At 51.7% G+C, this 11665-nt stretch overlaps 1 long non-coding RNA gene across 1 annotated transcript in view; it reads left to right on the top strand.

Annotated features, from left to right (window-relative positions):
- The first annotated feature begins 8504 nt into the window (after positions 1 to 8504).
- The window catches only part of LOC114487299 (uncharacterized), a 7355-nt gene continuing 4194 nt past the window's right edge, over positions 8505 to 11665 (top strand). Inside the window, exon 1 of the long non-coding RNA XR_003682267.1 lies at positions 8505 to 8618. This is a non-coding gene — a long non-coding RNA (uncharacterized lncRNA). The remainder of the gene's footprint in view (positions 8619 to 11665) is intronic.

Below are 11665 nucleotides of genomic sequence, written 5' to 3'. Positions count from 1 at the left end.
AGAGAGAAACAAACTCTAATTTATGCTAGGCCATTTCAACTTGGGTTACCCTACCCTGATTACTACAACCCCAAGAATACTTATGCAGGTTACACAGATATTTATATCAAGAATATAAGTATAGGGGGCTTCCCTGGTGGCACAGTGGTTGAGAGTCTGCCTGCCGATGCAGGGGACACGGATTCGTGCCCCGGTCCAGGAGGATCCCGCATGCCGCGGAGCGGCTGGGCCCGTGAGCCATGGCCGCTGAGCCTGCGAGTCCGGAGCCTGTGCTCCGCAACGGGAAAGGCCACAACAGTGAGAGGCCCGCGTACCGCCAAAAAAAAAAAAAAAAAAAAAAAAAAAAGGACAAATAACAACAGTGAGAGGCCCGCGTACCGCCAAAAAAAAAAAAAAAAAAAAAAAAAAAGTATAAATAGCTGAGGAAATCAAGATGGGGGCAAAACAGATTAGGGAGGTAAGATGAAGTCGAGGGTAAAAGGAAGTTGACAAGGTCTACAGGTCTAGAGACAAAGGCTCTGAGCAGGTAGCTTCCAAGTGAGTTAACTCCAAGGCCAATGCATATATGAAAAGATGCTCCTGAGTAATTAGGGAAATGCAGTTTAAAGAAAGAATGACATAATCACTCCTCCTTCGAGGAAGTACAAAATTCCTCATCTTGGCAAAAACTAAACACTGTGATGATACCCAGTGTTGGTGAAGAGTGGGAGAAACAGCAACTCTGGGTCTCTTGATGGGCATGTTAATAACTCCAACCTCCTTAGATAATAATTTGACAATATCTAGTACAGTTGAAGCTGAGCACCTCTATAGAAACTCTCACACATGCACAGCTGATACAGAAGGGATGCTAATTTGCCTCTGAGCTTCCTACCAGCCAACGCAAAGAGGAGCAGATGATTAATTACAAGATTCTCAATGCCCATATAATAATAAAAGGCTCTGGGTTTTTGGCCATGAAGTTGGAGAAAATCTTCTCCTCTGAATTGCTCCTGGGAGCAATGTGTACTTTAATAAACAAGATCTTGTGCAACCTTCCCATAATAAATAGTAAATTGCATACAACTTACTAAGTTTCAAAGCACATGTACAGTAATATGAAACTTACTATTGATTATAGGAATGAAATGCAAGCTGAGGCCCAAAAGACAATTCAGTAACAGCAGTTATAGGAGAGTTCAAAGCCATGTGGTCCAAGTATGAGCTCTCCTGTGGCTTAGGATAGCCTGGCTTCATTCAAGAATAAGATACTTAATATCACCAGGAACCCTCCCTCCCTGCCCCCATGATGACTAGTTCTCCAAAGCAAGCTTTTGAATAGAGCTGAGTAACAGAGAGTTCAGGTTACAATATCAGGCAAGCAACCAGAGTGAAAATATCCTCTACTATTGATTTAAGGCATGACTATGAGCTTTGTTGATGACATAAGCAAGAAAATGGCTGTCTTTTCATGAAAATGAAGGAGTCCTCACTGGGAACAGTATCTAGATAGATAGGCCCCCAATCCAGAGGTGTGTAGAGGGGGTAGAGGTAAATAAGGGAAAATGATATCAAGAAATCACCTAACTGCAAGCTATGGCTGGTTCTTGATCACAAACTTTTGATAGGAGCTTCCTTGTGGCCTAAAGGAAAATGGACAGTGACCATACGCAGTTCTATCTTACATTGCTTCTCTGTGGGAGTTCATTGACATTTGTTCTGAAAGGTCCAGGTCATGGTCCAAGTGCCCAGTTTTGTGGTTCATGAGCAAAGCTGGGAGCCCCTGGAGGAGTGAGTGCTTGCCTTGTCCCTTAGCCCAGTCTTTCTGGTGATCATGGCAAAAGCCGCACACCGGAACCAAATGTTTGGTTCAGAGCAAGGAGGGGCCTCGAAATCAGTCCTCCTTTATCCCATTTCGCAAAGGGACTCTCTCTGTCAGATGGTTACTCCTGGGACTCCCAGTGTAGTAGGGTGGTCATAGGGGTTCTCAGGACATACCTGAGCCTTACTAAAGCCACGCAATTGGCCCCAAAGTGATTCCTGTCTAGGAGTTAAAGGCCAGGACTGTGGGACCCAAACTGGGAAGAGGATGCATGGTTTTCAGCTATTGCCCGTGTTGGGTAGGACAGTGTGATGGGGCATCAATGAGGGGATCATTGTCATCCCAGATTTGAAGCTTACAGAAAAGGATCTTCCACCTCTTGCTAAGCTTGAAAGCAGCTGGCTGATAGGTCTGATACTTAGAGCAGAGGAGCTGCCCCTTCAGTGGCGACCCAAGACCCTGCTTTGGGTTCAGCCTTTGCTACCTACCCAGGAAATGGAATAGACAGTTTGCAGGAATTTGGACCCGCAGCTTAGGGCAAAAGTTTAAGAGCTCTGGGAGCAAAGAGACCCTTCGGTTGCATTCCTCGCTCTAGGAGGCAATCTTTAATCAATGACGTCGCCAGGTGAAGAGGATGATTTTGGGCTCCACCCAGATGCCTTTTGCGGTTCTTTGTGCCCATCCCCCAGATCTTGCGAGCTTCACTCCTAAGAGTTTGCACCTTTGAAGGCTACCGTTGGGTCACTAGAGCCACTTCACCTAGACTCCTGGAGATCTAGAAATGCTGAGTTTCTATCCCCCTGGGGCAGACTGAAGCTACTGCCTAATTGCTGGAGGAATATGGCAGCCCAGTTTCCTTATCTCTGTGGGGAGAAACTCTGTGATGTAATTTATGCCCCAGAGCTCCTTGCAGGATCAGGTAGAGCCTGAGACTTCACCTGAAATCACACTGTTACTGAGCGTCTCCCCATCTCTGTCCTGCTTCCCCCACTTCCTTCGTTGGTTTCTCCGGGGAACATTTCCTTGATGAATCACTTGTACATGAATCCCCATCTCAGGTTCCACTCCTGGGAGACAGCAGGTCCGCTAAGGGGGCTTTCTGGGGCCTGATGCAGAATGGAGGAGGAGACCTGGGCCTGCTCTGACTTGTCCCCCGACACCTCATTCCTCTCACTCTGCCTGGGTCAAGGGCAGCAGGGTCCTGGGTTCTGTATTCATTGTCAGCCTTTCATGATGCAGCCAAGGACCTCCTCCAAGACCTGTGACAACTGGCTGGATGTTGAGGCTTTTGAGAAATGTGTTGCTCATCAAGTGACTGAGATGCAGTGCATTCTGACCTCCTCCACCTTGCTCCTCCGGGGCTGCCCTTGTAGGCTTGCCAGGGGACTTCTGGCTTCCCAGAGAACCTCGTAAAACAAGAATTTTATAGCCAGAGTCTCTGCTGTCCAGATCAGGGAAGTCAGACAGACATCAAGCAGCCCCACTGGTGCTGTGTGACCACAGGGAAAGCACCACCAAGAGACGCGGCAGTGACTATGCGTCCACCCTTCAGACCTCAGGGTGGTCCCAACCCTCCCAATGTCTTCACAACCGCCTGACTGAACCTGTCCAGGTTCCCCAGAGTTTATCTGAGGCCACCTATGTGCAGAGGGAGTTTGCGGGTAGACAGGCTCCCTTTTGGAACCCTCTAGAATGCCCATGTCACAGATATGGCAGTTGCATCATCAAAGACACCAGCCCTTTGGCTGAACTGCGAGCCCATTTCCCACCAACGTGTGTGATGGGCCGTGTTGAGCAATAATGTGTCAGTTGGATCAGATGGCCCCCTTCAGTCACGATGACTTTCCCAGAGGTGTGGCCCATGGAGAGGCAGTCTTCTAAGACAGCTTGCCTGCAGATGGGGCCCAACCCCGGGCCTATTTGCCAGTATTCCTGGCATCCAGGTCACTTCCAATTAGCACGGCAATCAGTAGTGGGCTGGATGGGGAAGCTGGGACCCCGCGCCAGGGGAGCCTCCCCTGAGTCGCAACAAAGGAACACAGATGGTGAAACTGGTCCTGTAGGGCTCAATCAGGTACCTGATATTCTCCAGGGGCAAGGCAGCCGGCCTCCAGCAGGTCACCTTGTCAGCCATCGGCCGGTAAAAGCCAAAAATCCAGGGTTCTTACAAAGAGCATCAGCTTGGAAAGGGGCTCCACATGGAGCTCCTCCCACATTCTAACCCCACCCACTCCCTGCCCTTCCCCCAGCTGGGCACAGCCCTCCATCTCACATCCAGAAGCACCTTCCCTCCTGTCTCAGAGGGAAAGTGTCTAGCATGCTCTCCAAGGCTGCAGAGGGCTTCTGCTCTGAGAACCAGCCCTCTGGTGACCTCTCTGAGACCATGTCCCAACACTTAGTTTTGTAATCCCATGTCAGTTATTGTTCGGCCTGTGATGTTAATCCCATCCTCAGAGTGACACATAGGACTGGCCCGCTCCACCTGTCGCTGAGGTCTGGCCTCTGCTCTGTCCCCTCATGCCACAAAGGCCATCCACGTCCTCTGCAAGCAGAGACGGAGGCATCTCAGTTGTCAGTGTGTTGTTCTCTCTCAGCCTAGGAGGCAGTTGGTCATGTCCCCCTTCTTGACACCACCTTTGCTGTCCCCCCTCCCCCTGGCCGTGCCTTCTCCAGTCTTTTGCAGGCCCTTCGTCCTCTGCCCGTGGCCTCGGCCCCTCTCTCCTCACTCTTCTCACTCTTCCTGGACAGGTATGGCTGGGCTGTTGCCTGGAGCCAGTGACCACCTCTGTGCCGGTGACCCCTGGTGCTCCTTCCTGGTGGTGTCCCTACTGGACACCTCCCGGGGAATGCGGCAAAGTCTTGGCCAGCTCACTTGCCCCAAACTAAACCCATCTTATCCCCGCTTTCCCCCAAACCTGCTCTTCCTTACTCAACTCATCACGTTTTGCACCCGCCTGCTCCTCTTCCCCCAACACTCCCCATCACAGCCAACAGCATCACCGGCTATGTAGGCGCTCGCGCCAGAAACTGGAGCACCACCCCACTCCATGCCCTTTCACTCCTTGGCCCTGCATGAGGCCCTGTTGGGTTTCTCTACATGTGACTTGTTAGCTCTGTCTCTTGTCTCTATGGCCAGGGCCTAGGCTCTGCTCAGACCTCATCACCCCCTTCCAGCCCCCTCCTGGAGTGCTTTTGCCTTGCACTGCCAGGAACAGGAGGGAGAATGAGGGCAGGGCTGGGGATGGGCCACAAGCCTAGCTCCTTGCCAGTGGGATCTGAAGCCATATGGCTGGACCTCGGTTAAGGTCTGTCAAGAGTGACAGGAGCCTTCCTTTGTTGGCTGTGTGTGTCCAGAAGCCTCTCACCCAGGCAGACTCAGTCCTGGGGGCATTTTCACTCCATGGCCACGCAAAGCTCCATCTGTAGAGACTTGTTTGGTGGGTGGAGGAGGGGGTGGAAGTTCCCCAGCTGTGACCTCATCTGGATGCTCACTGCCTGCACCGCACTCCAGCAGCCCCTGTGCCTCCCCATGGCGTGGAAAGCTCTGCTCTGCTCGCCCCAGCACAGCAGCCCCTCGGCAGCACGACCCCCTCCCCAGATCATTGTCTCCTAGCCCAGCCACTCTGGAGTCTCCAGATTGATTGTTTTAAAAATCCTGAACCACCCTGACCCAAACACCACATGTCCGACTTGGGAAAAAGCCTCTTCTTCACCCTCACTCCCAAATGAGCAAAACTGAGACCTCAGGAGTGTAACGAGACCCCCTGGACCCTCAGAGGGGCTGCCTGTGGTGGCTTATCTCTGGGAAACTGCCTTGCTCCCCCCAAACCCTCTGACTTGGTGCACAGGCAGGACACTCCCAGGAATTCGTCATTTCTCGGGCAGATGCAGCTACAGGCTGAGAAGTCCCATAGGTTTATCAGCAGCTGTGACTAGCCCTGCGGAGAAATTGGACCATGGCCTGAGGGGTGTGTGTGTGTGTGTGTGTCAAGGGGAGGCATGGAAAGGCAGGGTGAGCACCCCTGGGGACCTGCAGGCTGAGGGGAGGGCCGTGTGGACACGTCAGGGCCCCTGGGAAGTCGGGGTGCTGGAGAGAATCCCTGGGCCTGGCCGGCTTTGGGAACCCAGCATGGTGGCCTGGGGGAGGGGTGGAGGCCCGTGGGAGAGAGGCTTTCAGACTTTCAGGGAACGTAAATTTTACCCCCGGCTACTTTCTCTGGGATTTATTTCTCGGTGAACTTGAGACTTTGCCTAATTACGTTTGGGTCTCTTTCAAAGCACATAAATTGCATCCAGTTCTTCTGCCTCCTTCTTAGGAATAAATTGTCCCTGTGCAAGGAGGGGTCTGGGGGAGAGAGTGAGACTTTATTAATTCGACACAGAACTCTGTTCCCCTGCCCTCCCCTCTGCCCCCTGTTGAATAATAAAATAATGAAGATTTGACTTGGACCAGGATGTGTGGATAAATATATTGGTGACATGAATGGGAATGGATTTACTACATAAACAGGAGACTTCATCAATTTAAACCTGGCCTCCTTTCAATGGGCATAAATTACATTTTCTTTTCCTACCAGTTGCTGTTGTTGTTTTTTTTTTTTTTTTTTTTTTTAAGAAACTGGATTTATCGGAATTGAGATTTCAGTAATTTATTTCATGAAGCCTCATGCTTCCTCTTTCTGCCCAACTCATTAAAGACAGGTTTTCTTCCAGCCACCCTTCTCGGGTCTCCCCCACCTCAGGCCCGGAGCAGCTCTGCAGCCTGCTGGGAGTTCGTGGTGAGCGGTGGCCTGCAGTGTGGGCTGTCTCGTTGGGCCTTGAGAGACGTTCATGCCTCTACTCCCTCTAGAGCCATTCAGTCCACCTTAAAGAAGGTTGCTGCAACAGGGCGTCCAGCCCAGAAGCAGAAGAAGGTCCCTTTCCAGGCGCCGAGGAGGGCCTAGGATGACCTCGGCTCATCCTAGGAGGGGTCAGCAGGCAATGGCAGAGAGGTTCTGCCAACAGGATTGCTGGGCGAGGTTTGGCTGTGCTTGGCCAGGAGTCCCAGGTGAGGTGGGGTGGGAGGGGCGCAGAGAGTGCTAGAAGCTTCCATCAAAGACCAGTGGCAGAATGCTCATGGCACAAGAATTGATTTCAGGGTCCAATTTATATAGACTCCCTTCGTTCCCCTCCTCCCCCTTCTTCGGCTGCTTTCTCTTAGCAAAATGGCGATTCATAGCAGCACTAGCCAAAATGTGTGGTTGGAGCAGGAAAGAGAGCTTGAGACTGTCTTGTAGTAGACCACGTAGGCTTTGCAGTCTGACTTGGCTTTTTCCGTATCTTTGCTGGCAAGTCAAGGTTGCTCCCAGCCTGGGAATTGCATGTACGGAGCCTCCTATCTGCCTTGCCCCAGGAATCTCCCCTCCAACTTAGTGCTGAAAGTCTTGAATATTCTCATTGACTTAAAGTGCTAAGAAACTCACTATGTTGACAGTCCTCAGATATACGGATGGCAAAGAAGCGTGGCTGCCATCTTATTTAGAGAACCTAAAGAAGACAATGACTAACTCAGGGGGGTGACTTATGGGGGGCGTTTTGGGCACTGCAAGAACCAGCCAGTGAGAGATTCCTGTTCACTGACGCTTCCTGACCCTCGAGTCCCACGTGGCAATGGGAAGGGCGCTGCCTCGGCAACGCTGGCCCGGTGGGGGCTTAGGGAGGACGGGAGAGGGACGGAAGACACCACCGCCACCCAAACCCTCACCCCCATCTCCCGACCCACCCTCTTCCCCGGCCCCTGGATGGGCGGCGGGGCGGGCAGTGGCAGCTCTGCAAGCTGTCATTCACCAGGCCTGCTGTCTGGTGCAGGTGTTTCTAATAAGGGCTCCTTCAGGCTTGCTTCATCCAGGAGGATGTTTACAAGAAGGTCTGATGAGAAATTGTCTCCAAATGCTGTCTTGTAAGCAAGACGTTAAGAAGGGATGGGGGTTAGTGCCTCAGGCTGTAAGCAAGCAGGGCTCCTGGAATGGGGCCTGGCCAGTGTGCCCTCCACCCCCAGTCCTCTTGGCCAGGACTGGCAGGCTGGGGCCTGGGCAAGTCTGGGCCCACTGCCAAGGGTGCTGAGTGCCATGGGGGTTGGGTTTCAATAAACAAAAGCAATAATGTTGGAAGAGCCTCTACCCTAAACAGAGACTGGGGCATCCCAATATTGCCACCCAAGCCCTAAGGCCTTTTCTCTGACCCTGTGGTCTTTCTTCAGCCCCTCCTCCACAGGTTGGGGGCAGGCAATCACAGGTTTTATTACCATCAGAATGAACAATCCACATATCATTAAGGAGCATCTTTTTGGAGAAGCCCAGAGAAGGAGGGGAGGTATGCTGTATCCAAGCCTTCACACACAGAATCTTCTAGTGCGATTAAACCCTCTGGGAGGAAGGTAGGGGATGTACAGCAGAGGTGGCAAATTTTTTCTGTAAGGGCTGGAGAGTAAATATTTTTGGCTTTGGACCCCATATTGTTTCTGCTGCAACTACTCAAGTCTGTCACCGTTGGGTGAAGGCAACCATAGCCAACAGGTAATTGAGAGAACATGGCTGGATCTGATCCAACTGTAGTAGTCTGCTGACCCCTGACGTATAGGATCAAATGAGTCCCAGGGAGGTGAGGTGGTCAGCTGAGATCACACAGCTTGTGGGCAAGAGAGCAGGACAGTCACCCAGGCTCCTGACCCCTCGCCCAGCAGGCTGCACAGACTGCCGTGACCGAACTCGGTGTAGTGCCTGAGATGGTTCCCTGGAGACCCGAACTTGGCATAAGGGAATTATAGCTCATGGAAGAGGTCAGTATGCTCAAAGTTGGAGTGGAATTTGAGACTTAGTCAAGTTAAACATGCAAATAATAGGAGGAATGTAGCAGCTGATCTCAGTGTTCCTGGGTAAGAACTGCTGGTACCTTCCCTGGGTCATGGAGCTAGGCCATAAGGAGAACATCAAGGTCCCAGGTCTAGGCGCTGCTGCCCACAGGAGTCTGGAGATGGTACTCCCTCTCTGAGTACCATCTCTGTGTGTGCTGCTTATATAGGGTCACTGGCTCCACGGGGCCAGCTTGTATTAGAGAATAGGGTACAGTGAACTTGAGTGGTGTCTGTGAAGATGGAATTGCAGGTCCCTTCAGGTGTGAGGTTGAAGGGCACAGAGGGAGGCTGGGCTGGCGGTGTTCTGTGGTGGGTTGGTGTGTATACAGGATTTGAAGGCCCCGTGAGTCTGGGGGTTCACTGCGGTTGGATAACCAGTGAATAGTGAACAGTGGGTAGGCTTGGGTCTGCTATCAGAGTGCCCTCTGTCTCTGTGGAGGGCAGTGAGGTTTGGCACGGGTGTTCACCTCCCAGTCAGGTTGGGGGTTAGTGTAGTGTTTGGCTCTGGGGTCAACATGTCTTTGCTGTCTTGGGCTGGTGGTAAGAGCATGGAGGGAGTGTGAGAGTCAGTGTATGCTTGGGACATGGTCACTTTGAGGTTAAGTCAAAGTCACTCTTTGTTGGGGCTGAGAGTGAGGTGAAGTTCTGTGGTTAAGGATGAGGCCTTGTTTGGGGGTCAGAGTGCCTGGTTTTGGGGTAGTTGGGACTGAGGTCTTTGGTTGAGGTTCATGGCTGGAATTGAGGTCATTGGTTGAAGATCATGAAGTCAATGAGTGTTCAGCTTGGGGTGTCTATGCCGGTGGCTCTAACTGGATGGTGGGCATCCATGTGGGGCTTGAGATGGGAGTGACAGGGAGTGATTGGGACTGGGGGTCAGCTTGTGGTTGGAAAACTGGCTCTGTGTCTTGTTGAGTTGAGAAGGGTTAGTGCATGTGCTGTTTGGGACTGGGGAGCTGGTGTGTATTAGGGATTGGAACACCATGTGTGGGACTGAGTTCAGAGATAAATGGGTGGCTGGGCTACGTATTCCAGTGTGGTTGTGTCTGTGGGTCAGTGTGTAGGGAAGGGATGGAACCGAGGCATTCATGTGTGGTTGGCATTAGGGTCTCAGCGTAGTTTGGGGTCAGTCGTGGTTGAGGGTTCAAGATATAGTTGGCCTTGCAGTGTGTGGGTCTTCGCAAGTTGTGTTATCAGATTGGAGGATCAAGGTGCAGGCAGGTTTGGGTGGTCAGTGGGGGTTGGGAACTGGTTGGTCATTTTGAGGTTCAGTTGGAGAAGTCAGGATGTGGAGGAAATAGGGGATGGGGACGGATGAATGGTCTCCGGGGAAGACTCCCAGAGGAAGGGAACCCCGTAAACAGAGGTCCCAAGGCTGTGTTGGCATCAGCTCGTGACTTGGGCGGTGGGTTCCACATGCAGTGGGGTTTAGAGGTCAGCTGGTCAGCATGTGATGATGAGGGCGAGAAAGAGTCATAGGAGCTGGTGGAAAGAGTGTATTTGGAGAGTCAGTGCCTTGTTTGGGGTGGAGAGTTCTGGGTGTGGACTTTTGAAACTGGCCTTCTTAGAGCATGCAGAAATAAATAAATTTATTTACTGTAATAAATTCTACTGTTTCCCTGCCCATACCCCCTTGGTACTCACCGTTCCTTATATGCTGCTGATTGCTTTTTGCACCTGCAACTCTGCCTGGGCACATGGTCTGGCTGTGCGAGCAGGTTTCTTCCTCACCATGAAGGTGCCCGCAGTGACAGCCCAACACTCATGACGGGCAGGAAATGGTGGAGAAATACCCCGGCTTTGGGTCCTCAGCAGGACTGAGCCCCTTTCCTAAAGAGTCCCTTGCTCATTAATCCCCCTGTATGGGCTCCCTTCCCTGCCCTGGCTCATGGCTCACGTTCCCACTCGCCTATGGTGCTTCCTGGGATCACAGCCCAAGTAAACAATTTGCCCTCATATCCTTGTCTTGGGTTTGCTTCTGGGGAACCCAACCTAAGAGAAACATTTTTATAATAAAACTAACGAAGATATATTATGGAGCATGAATTCCACATGGCTTTTCAAGATAAAGCAAAAACCATGATAGGGAGTGCATGCACCTGGCATTGGAGGTCCCTCTCTCACCTTACTAATAGGGGCGCTAATCTAGGAAACTGGCTGGAAGCCAGAGGGCAAGGGGGGCACGATGCCGTCCCTAGAGGCCAGCCTCCTGGGCACAGACAGCGCAGAGAAGGGTGGGGGGGGAATTTGGGTTGGGGCTGGAAAGTACTGAGCAGAGCAGTGCCCTTGAGTTTGGGGGTGGGGGTCGGCATGTGGCTGGGGTGCAGTAAGGGTGCTGGTGAGATTCCTCTTCTGTTTCTTCTATTATAGGGTCAGTGGCGGACTGAGGTAGCTCAGCTTAATGATCAGTTACGTCGGGGTGGTCTGTGTCCTGATGACTTTGTGGGGAATCGATATGCAGTTGCTGTGGGGTGATCAGTTTTGAACATTATATGGTGAGTGGACAATCAAAGCACGCTCAGGATCGGGGAGATCAGCAAGTTACTTAAGTCAGGAGTTGACAATTGTCATGAATTTTGCTGGTGGGAAGGCTGTGAAATTTGGGAGTACAGGGAGTCATTGGATTTGGGGGGTCAATGTTTGAAGCAGTCAAGGTAGAGATCTAGATTTATCCAAGGAGTCTGTGAGCACGGCTGCCAATCATATAGCACCTTTGTGTGGGTTTTTAAAATGCCCCACTCTGAATAAAGACACAGAACTACTAGAGCATGGACTTGAGGATATGGGGAGGGGGAAGGGTAAGCTGTGACAAAGTGAGAGAGTGGCATGGACATATATACACTACCAAATGTAAAATAGATAGCTAGTGGGAAGCAGCCGCATAGCACAGGGAGATCAGCCCGGTGCGTGGTGACCACCTAGAGGGGTGGGATGGGGAGGGTGGGAGGGAGGGAGATGCAAGGGGGAAGAGATAT

Source organism: Physeter macrocephalus, chromosome 12 (assembly GCF_002837175.3).
Source record: "Physeter macrocephalus isolate SW-GA chromosome 12, ASM283717v5, whole genome shotgun sequence".
NCBI classification, from domain to species: Eukaryota; Metazoa; Chordata; class Mammalia; order Artiodactyla; family Physeteridae; genus Physeter; species Physeter macrocephalus.
The sequence above is the reverse complement of the archived record's forward strand: the minus strand, read 5'-3'. Positions and strand labels throughout refer to the sequence as shown.